At 41.5% G+C, this 19,096-nt stretch overlaps 1 protein-coding gene across 1 annotated transcript in view; it reads left to right on the plus strand.

The window, feature by feature from the left end:
* Positions 1-12,653: 12,653 nt before the first annotated feature.
* The window catches only part of vdra (vitamin D receptor a), an 82,370-nt gene continuing 75,927 nt past the window's right edge, over positions 12,654-19,096 (plus strand). The window contains exons 1-2 of the mRNA XM_072696489.1: positions 12,654-12,811; positions 13,299-13,502. The gene's annotated coding sequence lies outside the window, so the exon portion shown is untranslated. The remainder of the gene's footprint in view (positions 12,812-13,298; positions 13,503-19,096) is intronic.

Consider the following 19,096-nt stretch of genomic DNA (forward strand, 5'->3'; position numbering starts at 1 on the left):
AGACTTAAAAAGGCTAAAGGTAACGCTAGACCAGCCAGACGGAAGAGGGGATGAGCGGCTAGTTAAACTGGTCTGTGGTAATTAACCACGAGCTACAGATGCAGGTAGAGATTAGGTGGAGCAGTGCTGGAGCGTTTCTGTGAAAGAGGAAATGTTTAAACTGATAAGAGCATGAGAATCTACAGCGATTGACCGCGGTCAATACATCCTGTCAAAAGGGCACGGCCCCTGGTCAGAGGTGACGATGGTGACGATGGTAAAGAAAGTGGAGGTTGTGACAAAGGCCAGTCCTCCTACATCACACACTGGTGAGCTCTGATTGGAAGGGATGATACTAGCAAGTTTAACCCCAGAGGTTAAACACCCTCCCCATGCCGAGCACGATGGGGGACCTTCAATTAAGAATAAACACACCATGACAGGAGCTGCCGTCAAAGAGTTTAGAGGTGCATTGATGTGTCAATCCGAACATGCTGAGTTTAATAAAACTGATTAGAATTAGATTAGAACTGATTTTTTATTTAAATTATATTTAATAGGGAATGTATTTATTTATTTACTTTTAGTAAAAATGGCTTGGATTGATTGAAATATGGTTCTTATATGGAGAACCTAAAACTTTTTATACTTAAGTACAAAGTCCCTGAATCAATAATTAATAAAGTAATTGAATTGAATTGAATCATTTCTTCTCAAGCATTTGTTCTCATAGAACTGAATTTTATAGAATCAGGATACATTTTTATAAGAGTTTTCTTTTATATGAAATGTAATAAAATCAAATAGTGAAATTACCAATCAAGCTACAGTGAAACTTATGATGAGATTAGTTGATCTCATCATAAGATCACCTCAAGAATTATCTACTAATCTAGTAATTTCTCAAAAGAATGCATTGAATCATTTCCTAAAGAATCACATCATAGTTTAACTTAATTACTGTGTAATTAAGATTTAAAGATTCACTGATTTCATGATGACAAAATATAATAAATTGTGAATGTTTTTTTATTTAAAGTCCTGCCTCATTTCCTAAAGTATCATAATATAGTAAGAATTGAACTGAATCTCAGATATTCAAGATTGCGTGATGCATTAAATCATTTACTTTCATTAATATATTTTTAGTGGTTTAGTAGAGTAATTTTGAATCATTGAACCAAATTAATTGAATCATGGTAAAATGTTAAGTTCACTGAATCATTTCCTAATGAATCTAAATATTAAATATTAACTGAATATTAGAAATTATAGTATTATAATTTACTAAGAACTCAATTAAATCATAGCAATATTCAAGATTTTATGATGCATTAAATCATTTACCTTCTATAGACTCTTTATCAACTTTGAATAAATGATGGCAAACCTGTTAAATACTAAAAAACATTTCAGTGATTTCAAATTTAAATAAAATAAAACATTGCATAGCATGCTCATTATTTATGTATTTATTTTATTTTTGATGAATTTTAATCTAATTTCGAACTTATGGAACAATAAAGCCTGCTGGGTTGTCCCTATTGTCTGTATTCCAGCTGTTGATTTAATTCCAGTGGTGTTTTTAGAGTATTTTAGTAGTTTGAGACATTCTGAATCATTGATCCATCAAACCAAATAAACTTCATCAAATGGAATCGAATCATGGTGAAATCTTACATTTTCATAATGCGAAAGTTTTGGCACCCCACATTTTGACCAAAAGTTAGTGGACACAGAAAACCTCTGCCAAAAAGATGGTTGGTCCAAAAGTCCAATACATTTAACCAAAAGAGACGTGTCCACAAACATTTGGCTTGTTTGGGTTGGGTGTGGGGTTGGACACTATTTTGGATAAACTATTAGCCAATTGTACTGGATGAGCTTTTTGGGCAAACATTTTGTCACTCCACATTTTTGCCAAAACTTTGTAGACACAGCTTTAGTAACCAAACATTTTGGATAAGCTTTTGGTCAATGGTTTGGCGTTCTACGTTTTATCCAAAAATTTGTGGACACAGCTCTATTAGCCAAACGTATTGGATTATCTTTTGAACACTGCTGAGCTGCAGTCACACTTACAGTTTCTGCAGGATTCACACTTTATTATATATAGAATTTCCAAAAAACAAAATTTCTTAAAAGGTTCATATTGTAATTTAGCTGAACCATATAGAAATGTAAATGATTAGGGAATTATACTCCTATCTTTTTGAAGCATAGTGAATTTCAGTAAGGTTTCATGATGAAGTTCCATGTGTGAACTCATTGTAAACACAGACACATACTGACGTCCCCAAACTCTTTCATGTGAAAAGCAGAATCTCACAAAGCAGCTTCCAGAGATAAACACTGCTCATTCATACAGACCAAAAGACACTCCGCAGTGTGCTCCGCAATTCTATGTACTCAGTTCTCTCAAGGTGACATTCCATGCAGCACGGGTGATATCACAAGTTTGTCCCATAAGCCTTTGCAGTGGCTGTGCGTGGGCACTTTCTGTGCATCCTTGAGTGAACAAGACAGGCAAAACACACTGGCAGCTCTCAAACTCACTCACAAGCTCAAAAACTAGCTGACAGAGTTTTCAAGATAACAATGTGGAGAAGAAGAAGAAGAAGCAGATAAAGGAGATGAAGCAGAGCATGTATGGAATAGACTCACAGGACACTTTATTACCAACCTTGTGTATTTCCACTTACTGCCCACTTCACGGGCGCCATCCTCTTCATAGCACTAAGAACCATCAGGGCCTTCTAGGCCTTCTAGAAGATCTTTATTATTTCACTAGTTTATAGTTGAAGTACTTCTCATTCCAATTTTGCTTGGAAACCAAAGGGTTAAATCTGTGAAACATTAACCTAAAAATTGTCCAATCAGGGTTTTTTTGGTCAGCGGTATCTGGGTAGATACAGCTAAGCAAGCTTTCCCATTGATTAGGTCTTTACTGGTAGAACTGGAGGCCTCATGCATCAGCCACTAGAATAATTAGCAATTGACAGGAAAATCAACCAATCATGTGATTTCCCGTTAGTTTCGTCCTAAAAAGTCACTCTTTTTTCAGGCAGGATTCAGGCAGGTTTTGGGAAACAGCTGCTCAGGATTACTGGTACTCTGCAACAGACGAGGTCAAATACATTTTAATATCTGTTACCAGGTTTAAATTAAACATGGAGCACATTTTTACAACCGTCAGACGTGTTGTAGAATGGCATTGTACAAATTAGCATGATCATAGAGGTGTTTTCCCCTCATATTTAACCACGTTTTGACATTTGTGGTCCGAATGCAAGGCCTAGTTTGACAGTGCGTTGTAGGCCCACTATAGAGGTGTACAGTTACACACTGGAGCCCATCTGTGGTCATGCACAATTTATTAGCCCCCCTTACCTCAGTCAGTTTCTGGATTAAAAAAAAACCCAGTTATATTATTTTATTTTTTTGGGGTGATGGATCTCAACACAATGACACTGACTGGTCTTTGTACAAGCAGTTGCTTAGTAAGTCCATATAGACATTACATAGTACAGTTTACTTATCTGAATATTTGTCTATATATTTTGTCTATATTATATATCAATATATCTGAAGCATATATTATATACCAATATTATAATTCGACTAAAGTGACCACCAGCCTCCGATGGTAGAACTTCGCATCGGACCCCCATATATTTAGAAGTGGCTCTGTGAGCTGGTACGAGTGTATCAGGCACACCGAAGGCCATGCTGGAGTTTTTAACACACATCAGCATCTAAGTTTAAAGTGGTCCACCGCCAAAAATATCCACCCAAGAGCAGCTCTGTGGTCAGAAACTGACCACTCTCAATTAGGGCTTGATGAAGGGCTGGAGAGCCGCTGAATTTACTCCATTCAACTGTGAACTTCGGTTCCACACCAACAAAATATGTTCAATAAACCTACACATAGTAATTCTGTTCCTGTAACAGGCTTCATTCCTGTGGAGCCCATGTACAGATTTGACTCACATTAACTGAGCTTCAACATCAACATCAACACAAGGTGGACATTCAAGGAAGGGGTTGATAATAAAGTGTCTGGCAGGCCTATGCATGTGTAGGCTTATCTCAAACTGCTATTTTTTCATCCATATTTTTTTTCCATTTTCATAGATGCTGAACATAAATTGGACGCCAAACATGTCTAGGTTGTTTGACTACTTTTGTATGAGAGTGAGAGGACAATTGTGTTATTATAAATTGACATCATTATTCCCTGAATCCCACTATACACTGTAACAAATGGAGTCGGGACAAATTAAAAAGATGCAGTAAAAAAAGGGGTTTTGGAGTTAATTTAACTTCATTTAGTCAAATATTATCCTAACACATTTATTTTAACTCTGAAACTCAGATTGGTTAGCAATACAAACTGAGTACAGCAGTAAATGAGCTGCAGCTGAAACCGGATAAATACTGTAGCTCCGCCCCCTCAAACTGTTTACTCTTTATTCCCATCTGCAGGTTAGAACACCTGCTATCACATGACATCTTCACACTGGGAGTCTTTTGGAAATGGAGTGCTGAGGCCTTGCTGGAATTTGAACTTAAAAGCTCCTCACACTTGATGAGCAGCAGTTAGACTGTAGGGCCGGTCTAGAGCTGTGAAATTACGCTACATAAAACGTTTATACAGTTCTACGTAAATGTGCCTTTCCCTTCTTTCTTGGACACAGAAATGTACATGATTTCACAGCTCTAGAGTGGGGCAACTGTCTAACTGCCTGCTTGTCAAGAGACTCGGGAAACCATAAGTTTAAGTCCACAGCCACAATTAAAAAACAGGGGGTTACTACCGGCAGATGCAAAAAAAACAGAGGGGAAGGGGCCACAGACTAAGAGTTTTATTTTATGTTGGCCTGACTTTACATGTTTTACAGTGTATTACCACCTAAAAGAGAGGATCATCATGGGCCTTGTGTAGTCCAGCGGAATAAGGCACTGTCACTCTTACCCAGATCAACTTACGGTTACTCGCATTACAGAGGTGGGCCAATGTAGTGTTAGGAGTATTGCCCAAGGACTCTTACTGGTGTAGTGCAGTATAGTTGAACCCCAGTCTCCCACATGGTGTGGTAGCTCACTGGCTGGTAGTGGTGTTATCTGTTGCGCCACACCAACCACCAGTGCTATCACCACCCACCTAGCTAGAGTCTGCTGTCTGATGCATCAGAGCCGAGTACACAGTGCTTTCCTCAGAGCGTGTTGGTTGCCTGGTGATGTTGCATCAGCAGCAGTTTGAAAACAAGAGGCCCTGGCTGGCTGTGTATGCATGCATCAGCCATGCATCTGGAGCATTGCATGTAATTGGGGGGGGTGGGGGGAATATGTATGGGTTGGGTAATTGGTGATCCAAATTGGGCAGAAAATGGGTTAACACTGCATATGGGCCCTGACTCCAGCAGAGGGAGTGCAACTGTGCCCGGCCTCTGAATCACATATGCTGCACATGACGCTGCAACCGTGAAACACACATTCGTCTATCGGACCCAGCAGAACTGCACCAATGAAAACTCCTTCGGGCTGTACAGAGCACAAAGCCGAGTTTATGGCATCAGCCGTGCATAGATTCCTACTGAGCCCTGACAGGGAAACCCATCATTCTGTCTTCGACCCATGTAATCATCTCAGTGCAGTTCATAAACGCTCATAAACACCTTTCATGATATCTGACATGTGCTGTGCACATACAGAAACGGGAAACGGGTCTGGGCACTCTGCCTCTCTTGGATGCCACGCAGCCTGTGATCATACATGTGGCCTGTCACACAGCCTATAAATTGCATGGTAGAAGTATCAATAATAAAGACGAAGACAAAACATGGCCGCTTTATGACTTTATCCCTGAGATAATCAAAGCTGGGTTTTTTTTTCATGCCTGTAATGTAACGTGTTCTTCCTGTCCCTGCGAAAAGCACGGCTCGTGCTCACATCCTGCCATGCTAAATAGTCTGGAAACGTCTTTCAAGCGTTTCCCATGTAGGAATGAATGGGGTAATGGCGCTGGCACGCGGCCAAGTCTGAGAAGCACTCCCAGCGCACAATAATTCCAATGTGTGGCTGGATGCGGTCATCAGCATGTTAATGGCACATATTTTACAGCCGCCATCCATGGAGGATTCAGGATGCCCTGCGGTGTGGCCTGACCTATTGCAGCCCCACGGCCATTTGTATACGCCCTACATTCCAGTGTAGACCAATCGTCAATCTCAATCCTTCACGTAGCTGTGGTCGCATAGACCAGCCCACTCTCCACTAGGTGCTGTGGGCAGATGGTGACTGGACAAGGGCAGTGTTCGAGTTTAACAGAGATAAATATGGCGGGGCTGAACAGACAGGAGAAGGGTCCAGATAGCAGCTCATTGGTGCATGGAAATGCAAGTCCGCTGCAAGCTCTGGAAGACTGCACAGGTCTACTCTTTTACAGCAGCATTATGCTGGAATCTGTGTTTTTTGCTCCTGTGCTCCCCCTACAGTTGCGGAGTGTAACTCTGTAATTAAATCCACTGCAGTAAATACAAATCACACTTAGAGCGCCCTCTCATGGACAGCTGTACATGTGCATATTACAGGACTTTTTTCACTAATATGACTCAGTGTTACACAGTTCTGGAGAGGTCCCGTTGTCTCGTAGTGCAGCTCCACCAAAGTTCTACAGTGCAGTAGCAGCGTTACGGGCCGGAGTGGCCATGACGGAGACGCTGTTCTCCCTGTTCCAGTCAGTGGAGCATCAGCATGATTCTGAAGCTGCTGTTTAAGCTAAAAATGCTACATAATGTTATGTTGACGGTTCCTGTCCACTTGCACTTGCTTATAACGCACTTTGCCATGCCAGCTTTCTTGGCTCACTGCGTGTGGCTGTGTGTCTGGCAGTTGGCAATCTTATTTTTTAAGATTTTGAGTTTTTAATGAACTGTGATCTAATCTTATTCTGGAAATCAAGATACTGCCATTACCAGCTGTTCATGTCAGCAAACGACCAACCACACACTGCTGTTACTGTGCGCGCCCCCATCACATATTTGCCATTTCATGCAGTCATTCCATTTCATTCTATTTGCTCCGGCCACAAACGCTTCTGAGCTTTACAGAATGTCTGCAAAAATCTTATCAATATCAATATTAGGATTGCATAATTGATTACAATTTTTTTTATTTTATTAAAATGATCAATTATTAAATGATCAATTCACCTGGTACACCTTTCTGAGGCTGTGACAGTGATGAGACAACGTGAGCATGACTTGAGAGAATAAGGTGTTGTTGATACTAGAGAGCAGCTCATCGCCTCAAGCTAATTATATAGAAATACGGGTTGCTATTATGCCAGAGTCCGCAGAAACGCCTGGAAATGGGGGACCTGTGCTAGGCTAAAACCCGATGTTAGCACATGCAAGCGTTTACCCTCTCTTCTCTCCATCGTCCGCTGCCTCAGAAACAAACTTGACTACCTCAAGGGATTGCACTGAGAGGACACAAAGAGAGGACAGCAGCACTATCCGCTAAGACTCTGTAGTAATTACAGTGTTTTTCTTACAGTGTTAAAACTGTGTTAATACAGTGTGTGGGTTCTGTTAGCTGGCACCGGTGCTGGTGCTGTACAGCAGCCAACAAAGGCGGAGCCTCCAAAAACAGGATAATGAGTATGTTTCATTGTGAGGCAAAATAACAGGGTGGTAAATTTAGTTTGAGGCTTGTAACAACCTAAATCACATACTTACTATTTATACATCAAAGAACAACTTTAAATATTCAATATTATTATAGCAACGGTTTCTATGAGAGAACCTATTTGTGGGCGTGTGAGCATAGATACACTCATATACACTCCTAAGCCACTTTATGTGCCAAATTGACAAATGGTTGCATTAGGTACACAGTAATACATACATTCTGGCATTACCTACTGTAGATAAACCTATAAATACATACTGGCCACTTTACTAGAAACCATATTGCATCTTTGCTGAGACTGTAGCTTGTCTGTTGATGCTGAATCTGTGTTAGCCATCCTTTAAGCCAGTCATCAGTGGTCAGTTTCTGGATGGATATTTTTGGCTGTTGGACCAACTCTCTACCTGTTGACACTGGCCAAACAATAATTACCCAGTCAACAGTGGATGTGGGGATGAATGGGGTAGAGGGAGACACACTGATACACTGTGCAGGACAACAGACGGGCTACAGTCTGTAACCGTACACCGTGCACAGAGGACCTGTAGGGTAAGCGCGCATTGGCCAGTGAGTGCAAGTACACGGCAGGCGTTTCTAATAAAGCCTTTTTTTATAAAGCGTTTTCTGTGTAATGACTTTTTCAGTCAAAGACCCGGTCCTGGAAACTCCAGCACTGTACTGTATTAAATTAAATCCAGCTACCAGGGGCAAATCCACCTTCACTTGCACCCCCCTTGTTGTTCCTCTCAGGGGTCAAGGTCAAGCAGCAGCAGGTGGGAGGAAGTAGGAGTGTGTGTTTTTTGCCGAGTCTTGTATATAGAGGTCTCCTCCCCAGTACGGCGCAGTAAAAATACTCACTTTACTGCTTGTTTACTGCTTTTATTCGCCGTCTTGTTATCCAGTGGGGCTGTGGAGAGGCCGTCTGTGCTAGGCCTCCTACGCTACGCAGCTTTCAAGCCACCAAACACATTTGGTGATAAAGATAACTAATGACTATTCTTTTCGCCTGAAAGCCTGCGAGAGTGGCTTTTTTTACAGCTCTGAGTCCCTTCACTCCCGCAGACTGTGTTTGTTTTTCCAGCTGGAAGTGGACGGGAGGATCCCGAGCCTCAAGACACAGAGAGAAAGGCCGGCAGAGATTGGAGCCACCATCATCATCACTGCGGATGCTGTGTGTGATAGTTAGCTTGGAGAAGAACCAAACTCACACAATTATCCCCTTACCCCACAAGCAGTCAGGCAGCCCAGACGTGTTGTGGTGTCTGAAATCTGCTTCTTTAGTTTTGCCCCGGAGCTACGAGGCAAATGTGGCTAATAGGCTAAGAGGCTTATTCCTCATTAATTAGGCCTAGCGCTGAGCGAAATGGCTGAATCACCACACACTCGAGTTGTTAAAGAGGAGACTTACTGATCTTTCAGAGTTTCTGCATAATTCAGTTGTTGCTCAGAGTGGTGTGATGTGAAACTTGGTGGTGTGTTCCTGTAGCGAAACCTACCAATTCTGATTCATTTGCCATGGTGGTGATAGAAACCAGGAGTTACCATGACGACAACACAAATATAGCCATTTCATTTAATAGAAAAAACACCAATAAACCTACTCGGGTCTTCTGAGTTTTATGTGTGATGATAATAAAACAGGTCTAACAGTAAAACCGACATAATACCTCATGACAACAAGACTTATTTCTCACTGTTACAATACGCTCTGTGTCATAATTACAACATGTCATTCTAATAATAACAAGATGTTTATACTTTTATAACATCATTATAGCTTTTCCTTTCTAATAATAACAAGACATTCATAATTTTATAACATCATTATAGCTTTTCCTTTCTAATAATAGCAAGATGTTCATAATTTTATAACATCATTATAGCTTTTCCTTTCTAATCATAACAAGATGTTCATAATTTTATAACATCATTATAGCTTTTCCTTTCTAATCATAACAAGATGTTGATAATTTTATAACATCATTATAGCTTTTCCTTTCTAATAATAGCAAGATATTCATAATTGTATAACATCATTATAGCTCTTCCTTTCTAATAATAACAAGAAGTTCATAATTTTATAACATCATTATAGTTTTTCATTTCTAATAATAACAAGACATTCATAATTTTATAACATCATTATAGTTTTTCATTTCTAATAATAACAAGACATTCATAATTTTATAACATCATTATAGTTTTTTCTTTCTAATAATGACAAGACATTCATAATTTTATAACATTATAATAACAATAAATTCAGTGTCATAATTACAACATGATATGGCATTATTATGACAATAACAAGATACGTTCTCAGAATGACTAGATGTTCTCTCATAATGACCACATATTTGTTTATACAACATGATATCTCACAATATAAAGACCCCTTCTGATAATGTCATAGTTACAATATAAAATGAAATAATATTCATAATATTACATAATGCTATGTCATAATTAGATCTTATGTCGTTTTCACAACATCTCAACAAGAGATTTTCTCCTATGTCCTAAGATACTTTTTCATCAATATGAGATGCTGTGTCATAATTACAACATATGCTATTTATACAACATGATATCTAACAATAACAAGATAATTTTGTCATAATTACGATAGGTTCAATGTCATAATTACGACTCATGGCATAATTAGAGTAATTATTAGAGAATAATTACTAATTAGAGAAATTCAATATCATAATTGACACAATGTCATGTCTTTTTTATAACATTTCTCATAACTACGAGATACTTTCTCATAATTGTGAGATGTTCTATGGCATAATTATGACATAATGTGTTATTATTACATGTTATTACAGCATGAAATCTCATTAAAACAATTAATAATGAGATGTTATGGTCTAATTACGATTTAAAGCCATTTCATAATAACAGAAAATGATGATGTGGCATGTTTACGACACCTCATAATAAACAAATGTTTGAGATGTTTATTTCATAATACCATGTTGTAATAAATGATAAAATTGATTAAAATAAAAAAATTTTATAATAAAAAAAAGCTTAAAAGTTTATTTCTTTCTTTATTTCACTTGACAGCACTAAGGGCATAATTATGTCAAAGTACAGCGTCTCAGCAACTACAGGCCAGGACTGCTGCTTGGAATTTTTGGTTCATCACAGGCTGGAAAGGGACAGCTAAACCTCTATCAGATTATGTTTGTGTGGGTGTGTACGAGCATGAGACTAGGAGACTGTGTGTCTAAGTATTGCGGAGGACATGGTTTCTGTTGAGTGTGTGTGTGTGTGTGTGTGTGTGTGTGTGTGTGCTATATAAGAGTGACAGTAGACTACTCTATGTTTCCTCACCGTCTCTGCCCCCCTTCCACCCCCACTTTAGACACAAAGCCAAGAAGATGGCCTAGATTTCAGCACGTGCAGGAAAACACACACACACACACACACACACACACACTAACGGACACATATGCTTTAAGGCAGGGATGGGAGTACATTACACAAGCTTTTCCAGCCATGCACGCATATACAGTGTAATTATGCTAAGCCCCCTGACCATCACTATTATAGTCGCACGTGTACACCCTTTCTTGCGTTCGCACACACACACACGCATATACACACATACACCCAATGTTTACACGCTTTACATGCAGTAAACACCGCACATTTTTCAGCTACGTGAGACTCCCTGTGTTCAGTCAAAGGTCCTAGAAACACACCCCGGACGCAGGATGTTATTCCACTGGGGGGGTGGTCACATTGTTAGGCCCGATTCAATACTGTGAGAAGAGCTGCGAGAACATGACTTCACTGCATTGTGGAAAAAATGAAGAGTCCCCTCAGACTGGTCCTGTGGCCTTTTCGCACCGTCCATGTATTGAAACGAATGGGAGGGAGCAGCAGCTCAAGATTTCTTTGCTGTACTTTCCTATTTATTATTCATAATTTTATCATCAGTAAAAGCCTCACTGCAGCCTGTCAGACTGCACCCGCTCCTACTGACGACTTTTATTAATACATAAATGTCAAAACAATCATCACCAACTTCACAAGAATGGGATTGTTTACCTTCTAGACAGGCTAGGTGTTGATGTCAGGACACACCCCTACAAACACCCCTATGGCAGGGGGAGTTTTCAAGCCAAGCTGCCATGGTTGCATCCAGTCAGTTATAAGATGTCCCATTCATAATGATATGTGTGATAATACAGTTTATTGTATTCATCAATGCTTCCTTTAGAATTACAACATAAAGATGTTTCTTTTACGACACAACATCTGATTTTCATAATTACGAGATTACGAGAAGTTATGTCATAATTATGTAATAACATGGAATTATTACAAGTTATGTTATTCCACCGAGGGCTGGAGGTTGCGGCCACATTGTTAGAGATGAGATATGAGAGGCCAACATGACTTCACTGCATTGTGGTGCAATGCAAAAAATGACAGGTCAAGTCAAGTTAAAAGTTCAGGACTGCAACTGCTTGCCTTGCAGCCCATAACTCACCTAACCCTTAGACTGGTCCTGTGGCCTCTCTGCACCGTCCTCCTACTGAAATGAATGGGAGGGAACAGCAGCTTTGCTTTTGCTGTGCTTTCTCATTCGTAATTCGTCCTTTTATCATCAGCACGAGCTCACCGCAGCCTGTCAGACTGCCAGCCTTCCCTCTGGCATATTCATCTCGCCATGTATTCATACAGAAATATAGAAATATCGCCCATAACTTCATAAGGACGGGATTGTTTACCCTCTTCGCTGGCTAGGCGCTGACGTCAGGACACACCCCTATATGGCAGGGGGCGTTGGCCGCCGTGTAGTCTGAGGCATTCCATTCGACCAATCGCGACGGAGCTGTCATCGTTGCGTCCAATCAGTGTCGAGAGTGCTCCGGTAGCGTGGCTGCGATTGGCCGGTGGCGGTAATGCGTCTGCAGATATGCAGCTCTGCCGAAGCCGTTGGGCGGGACGAAGCAGAGTCCATGTCCACCTCTGTTTGGGGGCTGACTAGTAACGTTGGAGAGGGAAAAACACATAGAGAAACACACAGACCCGCTTCGTTTGGACTAACCTGAGTTTCTTTTGAGCAAGGCCTGCTTGCTTTGGATGCTTGTGGAGGCGACACGGATACTCGCTGGTAAAGTAATTCCATCTTTTTCGTGCTTTTTTCACAGGGGGAAATAACGTCGAGCGCTGCCAGCCCGCCCGCCTGCTGCCCGCCCGCCTGCTGCCCGCCCGCCTGCCCGCCCGCCTGCCCGCCTGCCTGCTGCCCGCTGCCCGCCTGCGAAGGCGAACTTGACCGAGTTCAGTTTGGAGCTAAACGCTACGGCTAGCGCTCTGACATGCTGACACATAAACAACATGGGCTTCCCTGCCATTACTGCTTTAGATAACGAGCCTGCACGAATATCCTTCAGCTTATTTATTTAATATTTAGCTACAGCGTTTTCTAAACAAGCTCCAACGCGTAGCTACCGTTCAGCTAGCGGCGGGTTATCGCCAGCTCGTTAATCCCCGAGTTTGTGCAGTTCGACTCGGGCAGCAGGGGCTGAGCGACCGCCCGTTCAGCAGGGCTGCCGTTTAGCCAACAAACTTCTTTTCTTTCTGTTTGCTTCTATAAACAGATTTCGGAAACTTTCCAGAGGTCGCCGCCGGATAAATTTGGCAAGCTGGCGCGGCAAGTTTAACACAACCACCACCTCCACCACCACCACCACCGCCTCCACCTCCACCGCCGCCTCCACCGCCTCCTCCAGCGGCAGTAGTAGCTAGTAGTCCAGCTCCCGCACACCAGTCCTCCAGTCCGGCACCCGGTGATGTCCCATCAGGTAGGCTTTATAAAGCACAGCCAGGGAGGGTCTGCTGTGTTTTTAAGGGTGCTGCAGCTCTGCTAGGCGGCGTGGAAACACCCACTTTTGTCTTTAACAGCTTTATTAGCTGTGGTGGTTGAATTATCAGGCGAATGCAGCGCACGGAGCTTTTTTGGGGGTGTTTAGGTGCTGTTTACGGCTCTGTTTCCTGCCTGTTTTGTAGCCAATAACCTGTGGGATTGTTGGATAGAGAAATCCGTACACATGGCATGGCACTGGCATGAGTATTATCAGGGTTTTAATGGAGCTGTAGGTGATGAAACGAGTAGTATTCAAATAAGGGGATTGCTCGGTAGTCGGGCAGCCTGGGCCTAGCTAGCGCTGCCTTCATACGCGGTGTTGATTTCTGCAGAGCCGCCGTCAAACGCTGGCTAATTTCTGCTGCGATGGTTTAATAACGTTAATAACGGTGTAATTAATCACACCCAGCAATTTCTGTCGAAAAATAAAGTCTTTTACATAGTTTTAGGATAGTTTTGAGAAGTTTTGTTGCCCTACGTATCCATTCAAAATCCGTTCATGATGTGTTTTCAAAATAATTAATTCCAACATAATTATCCACTATTTTACCATCATCAGCTTTGCATATAAAACATAAAAAACGTGTAATATAATTTTAATAAATTTAATTTCATTTTTAAACATGTCAACAGAGTCAGATTCTGATTGGTTCGCTGGAGTCAGGCTTGTTTACAGTCGTTGAGGTGAATGGGCCCAGACCAGTGCCCAGTCGTGAAGCTTCATATTTAATAACATATTTAATAACAGACAGTTATTAGATGTGAAGTGGTTATGAATGCACGCCGCCTCATGTCTGAGAAAGTGTTGTAGGATACTTTTGAGGAGTGCTTTGACCTTACATATGTTAAAATCCATTCATGGTGGAGGGGTACATGCAGGACGTGGTGCGGCAAAGTAGTCCCAAAATAAATCTGATATTTTTCTATCAGTTTTACTGTCATCAGCATTACGTACAAACGCTCAGGAGAGTTTCACGGATGGTTTGGGTTAGTAAACATACTGAACCGTGTTCGTTCAAGTTTCTGTACAATGCTTAATGTCCTCTGGTTGCCGATTCCAGCTCGAGGGACTCCCTGAATTAGCGGCTTGCCTAGGTTCTGGGGAGGGAAGTCTTCATCCCTCCAAAAAAAAAGAAAAGAAATCTACAGTAAAAACCTGTTAATATTAGAGCAGTAGAGCTAAACGGTACTGATTTTTGCAGTGCCACGATAACACACTCATTTGGGCTGTTTGTTAGTGTTAATTACAGTGTAATTAGGATATTCTACCAGTTTGACCAAAGTTATGGCGAATGGGACAAGACGTCTGAAGAGTTTAATGCCTCTTAAAGCTACATCACAGACAGTTATTAAACCTGAAGTGATTATGGACATGCTACCTCGTCTTGGAGAAATAGTTTGAGGAGTTTTTGTCCTTATGTATGTATGCAACAGTCCCAATATATATATATATTAGTCCTAACTCATCATACAACAGCTCAGGAGACTCAAGTTGTTTCACTGATGGTTTGAGATAGTAGAGAAACACTCTCGGTCATGGTGATAGTGAATGGAAATGGATATGATTATATGATTATGCTGCTCAGAAGTGACTGATTTAGATGCAGGCGTCTTGTGGGCCTCTCATTTAGCTAGCTGGCTTGCGTAGATTCTGAGAAAGGAGGATGCTATGGGTCTAAAACTTAGAACTGAACATTTTTAGGATGTATTGATGCAATGTTGAGGAATGCTTATTAACATAACATAACTTACGGTTAACTGGTGTCCATGTCAGTATTTCCTCATAGATATTTGCATTTAGATGAATGATATTTGGTTGATGCTCTTATCCACAGTGACTTCACAGGTAGGAGAATGTAGAGTCTTTTGTTGGAAGTGCTGGAAATGTTATAGTGGGTAACACTGTGCTCCACCAGCAGTCGAACGTGGCCTTTAACAGAGATAAAGCCGGCTCTTAAGTCTTTCTGACGCGTCAGCTCGATTTTCTGCTTGTTGTTGGTTGGTTAGAAAGTGGTCCAGGTGTGCAGTAAGCAGCTGAACTTCGCATGATCGTACGAGTTGGACTTTGTAATAAGGCCAAAGCCACTTATTCCCAAAGTCCCGTTTGAGTTGTGGAAATAAACAGTGGCTGAGCTCCAGTGCCACTAGGCTTAGTTACACAAGAGATGTAGTGGATCTAGTGCGCAACCTTAAGTTTACTAGCTTACACCACCTCAGCTCTGAGGCTTTTACGAAGCTGCATGCTTAGAATGGTTGCTCAGTACTAACATGACCATAACAGTGCCACCCCATCGAGTTAGTCACGTTGGTAAGTCAACTGACTGCACTCCTGGAAGCGTTGATGATGGTAGCGTGGAGTTGAAGAGGTTAAGTTTACTCTGTTGAGCACATACAAGAGCCTCTTACAAACAGTAATACAGCCCAGATAAGAGAATGTGTTTTACCTTGTCTGTGCTGGCGATCAGTAAGGATATGTAAATAGCCTGTAACATTAGCTGATCGATTGATAATGTACGCTTACCTCAGGAGGACCGTTAATGAATGCTCTGAATGTGGCCACACTCTTTGGCGTTCTCCATGTACTAGGAAGATATTGGCAGGTGGATGCCATTAAATGTGACTCTATTCTTTGTGCTATTCCCTTTGTTTTATTTATTTCTTTTTTTAAACTGGGATTTTATTGGCTTTTAACAGGAACAATAGCCATGTGAAAACTGGAGCCTGTTGTGAGCATCCAGAGTAAGACTTGGAGTAAGACACTCATTTGCTAATTGAAAACAGGAGAAGGGAGGGAACGATATCGTGAGTAGCCATGTGTCAGAGAGTTTACATTGGGGGGGGGGGAAGCATGAAAACGATCGTTTTACATCATGTGAATAGTAATATTTGAAATGCCAATAGGTATGAATGAGTATCAGGCTGATACCAGTAGCAAATACAGGACTGAATTTCTTTCCAGTAAGAAATCTAGCATGAAGTAGCTCACACTTACACTGTGTGCTGAGATGTCATTGGCTGTGTGTACCTCTCTGTAGAGTAATCTGGAGTATTACATAGAGTATTTGAGTAGTTGCAGCATCATGGCCTACATTTTTAGATGCTCATCCTAAAGGAATAGTTTTGCGAAGACAGGGTGATTTATCTCTGAGCCCAGATGCAGTCAATAGGCCGAGGCTTGGTTTGGTTTCTGAAGTTTCTTTAGCTTCTTTACGTTAGAATGCAAGATGCTAGGCTAATGTTGCTAACAAACATTGGAGTTAGACTGTCACCAATCTCCTCCCTGGAAATACAAGCAACAATGACTTTTAAATCTGGTTAAATCAGACTCAAGTTCGATTCATTTGGACTGGTGTGAATACAGTAATCGCACTCGGATGCAGACCAAAACAATCGTACCAAGGGTCTTGGTAGAAGAGGTAGTCTCGGCCCGGTCCCAAACAAACTCTGCAGTGCTTTGTTTGTGGTGAGAACCCGATCTGCCCTCAATCGGTCCCAAATATCAGGTGTGCTCTGCAAGTTTGAGCTAAACAGCTCCCATAGCCAGGTGTTAACCAGGTTTACCTCCCAGATAATTAACGTTCCTACAGCTCTGAACAGAAGCCATCTCGGCCGCTGCTCTGCGTTAAACTGCACAGAAATCTGCAGCACTAGTTCAGAGCACAGGACCTTTCTAGCTCCCGTCCCTGTCCCAGACAGATCTGACCAATAAGCAGAGAGAACGTGATTCTCACATGTTTTTTGAGGTGCATTGTGGTGCGCTCGGATTTTTTCCAGTGTGAAAACAAACCAAATCAAAACGAAAGGGAAAATGCTCTGCTTCAGACCAGAGCAGATGAACTGTAGGTCTGAAAACACCCTTGAAGAGCTCATAATGTGGGCAGATCTTCATATGGTTTAGAAAATTGGTTAGAGTTGTTACTTTACTTAAACTAAACTTCTTCATAGAGTTCTGAGGAACCATTTCATTTGACCATTTTAGCTTAAATGTCTAAACATGGTCTACACTATTTTATTTATTGAGATAAACCTGTTCGTACATCTACATTTCAATAGATTTTTTTCAAACCACAATAAAATTAGATCTTGACCTGTCCAGTATTGTACTGTTTTAGGCACCTGTAAAGCTGTTTATCTGTGCAGTAAGTGTTTATTTCCTCAGTAAAACACTCATACTGGAATAAATACTAAAAAGGTGGTTTCCCATCACTGTGTTCATCATTAGAACATCTCCAAAGTCCTCCTCATGGAGTCTAGTATTAGTATTAGTTCCCCTCATATCAACGCATTTACGTTTATGGCATTTAGCTGACGCTCTTATCCAGAGCGACTTACACAGGTTACTCGTATTACACAGGTGGGCCAATGTAGTGTTAGGAGTCTTGCCCAGGGACTCCTATTGGTGTAGCGCAGCATACGATCACCCAGACTGGGAATCGAACCCTGGTCTCCCACATGGTGTAATAGCTCACTGGCAGCTAGTGGTTTTATCTGTTGCGCCACACCAACCACACCAACGCCTGGTTTGGTGGTAAATCAGGGCTTAATGATGGTAAATCAGGTGAGCTGCTGCTGCTGCTGCTGATGGAGGTGAACACATCCTCCACGCTGTGCTGGCTGGACTGGGGGGGAGGCGTCCAGGAGAAACCTGGAGGAACCGAGCTCTGTTCTTCAGACTAGCTCACCGGCAAGATCTCACTACTTTCTTTCTTCAGAATGAGAAGAGCTTGTTTCTCCTTTTTACTGGATTTATGTTCACCTGCATCGATTCTGATAAGATCTGGAGCTTCTACAGTAAAAACTCTCTTATTTCTGAGAGAGATGTGGTGCCTAAAACGTCTGCACAGCACTGTAATTACCAAATTCCAGCGTTTGTTAGCAATGTTAGCCTAGTATCTCCCATATGGCACTTGACTGCATCTGGGGTAAGTGATAAATCAGGTTGGTTTGATTGATTTGTCATCAAAACTGTTCTTTTAACGGAAAAGCTTCAATTATAAACGGCTCATTTCAAAGCTTAAAGATGAAACATCAAAAATATCAAATATTAAGCTGTATTTTATCGAAGTGCGGCTTGTGTTGAGAAGATGAAGTAATGATTTCTTTTGTACCGTAAATCTCAGGTTTGCGCCCGACTAGAGAGATGTGACAGCTGCGCTCACTTGCGTGATTTGTGGAAGAGCCCCAAAGAAACTTTGTCCTGATTGGCACATTGAGTGTTTGTATAGCAGTGCACCTCTGAACCCTGTGATGTAAGTCCTTTAGGAGCACCGCGGAGCGTGGGCGAGTGTTCATGTGGCAGGTTTAAACTGCTTCGGCTCGAATTGTGTGTGTGCACGCCTGACACGCTTCTATGGGCGGGGCACACACACACACACACACACACTTGCATGCACCCTTTTTTATCTGTAGTAATCTATGGCTACCGCTTGTGTATATTCGCTGCCAGTCATGTCAAAAGCGCTCTTCTCTTGGTCCTCTACTCTGAGCCAGTAGAGCCATTAGAAGAGTTTCTGATTTGCACGCAAGTAAACA

This window comes from Salminus brasiliensis, chromosome 14 (assembly GCF_030463535.1).
Source record: "Salminus brasiliensis chromosome 14, fSalBra1.hap2, whole genome shotgun sequence".
NCBI lineage: Eukaryota > Metazoa > Chordata > Actinopteri > Characiformes > Bryconidae > Salminus > Salminus brasiliensis.